We start from the raw sequence: 2,051 nt of genomic DNA, 5'->3' as shown, positions 1-2,051 counted from the left end.
ATTTGATTTTAATAATATGAACGATCTTACCTTGATCGAATGGACGTTGATCTGGGATTCGGTTGATAATCGTTACGATGCGGCGTGGGCTCGTGTAGATGCTGAGCGACGGAGGTGCTTCTCTCCGATGGCGGTTCCCTTGATCAGTTGGCTAAGTGGTTGGAACTTGGATTTCACGCGACACTGTATAGTCACTGGTCAGTGCACTTTTTGGCGGCACGAAATCCGGCTCGAAGGACCTTGTAAATTTCGACCAATTGCGGGGAGACGTAATCGCGAGGAGAGACGTCAACGGGGGTCGTAAATCCTCGTTACGATTATAACAATCGACACCACGAATTGATCGATCCCCTGATTTCCGTTGAGATAATAAGGGGTGATTGAGTTTGTATAACACTGTGATTCACAGAATTATAAATTATATATTTCCAACACTTAGATTACACTGACGTAGAGAAATAAATAATTAACAACTTGTCGCACGAAGATGCGGTAGATATGTACGCTAGAGCAGGGCTCTTATAATGGAAATTAATGTATTAATGGACTTAGCACTATGATATTTTTAGGAGAGAAGATGTATGTTCGACAACACCGAGAACCGACAAAAGATTTGCGTGAAGTATGCGACTCTCGCGCTATGTGTAGACTGCCGCGTTAGGCGTTAGTTTTTAGACTGTCTGTCGCTCTTTTTTTTAATACGGAAGAAAAGTTCGGTGTGGGTGTGCCCCTGTGCCTAAAGAACGCGGATTCGTTGGTCCCACTTTCGTTAGGAAAAGTGAGGGTAACGAACCGCGGTGTCGATTGGTCATGACCTGCACTACTGCTCGAAGGGATGAGTAGGGAGTCTCCTACCATCGTGGTGAATAGATGACTGTGTGCGTGAGAAAAACCTAGCTTGTTTTATTACAGGGCTATTCGGATTTTCCTAATGGGTGCATACCCGCTTTCTCCGTGTTTTAAGTGCGACTAATAAACCCAAGGACCTCTCTAAACCGACTGTGTTTCGAGAATATTTTTAAGCTTTAGAAATTCTTCAAGACAAACGGATTGAAGACACATGGCGAAACAATACAGGGAAGTGAAAGTTATGGTGGGTCCTTAGGTTTATTGAGGGTCGAAGTGACGTTACGCAGGCCGGTTGTTGTCCGGTCGCGCGGGCTGGCGTGCAGATGTTTTAGGCGGCGTAACAATAGGTTTCACGAATAATGAATTTAATTAACGCTATTAACAATGTTCCGGGGTTCAAACGAATCCACGGTCAACCGGATAACTCTTTACTATGTGTAGAATAATTTTAAACACAAAATACAATTGCTGAGGCACCGGTAAATTGCTCGATGTATCACTTTCCAAGGCGATCACACGAATGAATATCTGATGAAAATCTTTTTCGCTATACTACTGCATTTGTTTGTTATATGCTCGCTGGAAACATCGAGAAGGTTCCAATCGTTATTGCTAGGCAATTTCTGTCAAAAGTTTGTTGTATACTCTTTGGAAACATCGAGAAAGATTCAAACGCCGTTACTAGGCAGTTTCTGTCTGGAGATTGATTCCTAATACAACGTGTGTCCCATTATATCGACATCTCTAAAGTACAATTCTATGTGATTTCTAGGGAGAACAATACAACCGATCCACACCTTCGTCAGGCAAAACGTTTATCCCGTGACCGTGACTACGTTCGGCGACCAGTTGTCACCTCGAACCCACTTTCGCTTTCACAAATATCAAACAATTACAAATGACAATTGCTTAATTACAGTTATGATAAAATCTAGGCTAAAGCATTAGAAGGCTTCCTCAAAATTGCAAAGGGAAGGCTCCGGTTTTCCTTTCATCTCCGACATATATAATACAAGGATATAATACAACCGAACATTTTAAACTTAGCCTATAGCGCGTGCGCGCACACACACGCACACACATGACACACATGACACACATGCGCGCACACACATGCGCGCACACACATGCGCGCACACACATGCACACACATGCGAATGATTTCTCGAACGATAATCCATTTATTTATATTTTTCAATATC

Source organism: Bombus huntii, unplaced genomic scaffold, assembly GCF_024542735.1.
Source record: "Bombus huntii isolate Logan2020A unplaced genomic scaffold, iyBomHunt1.1 ctg00000084.1, whole genome shotgun sequence".
NCBI lineage: Eukaryota > Metazoa > Arthropoda > Insecta > Hymenoptera > Apidae > Bombus > Bombus huntii.
This window is presented reverse-complemented; position numbering follows the sequence as displayed.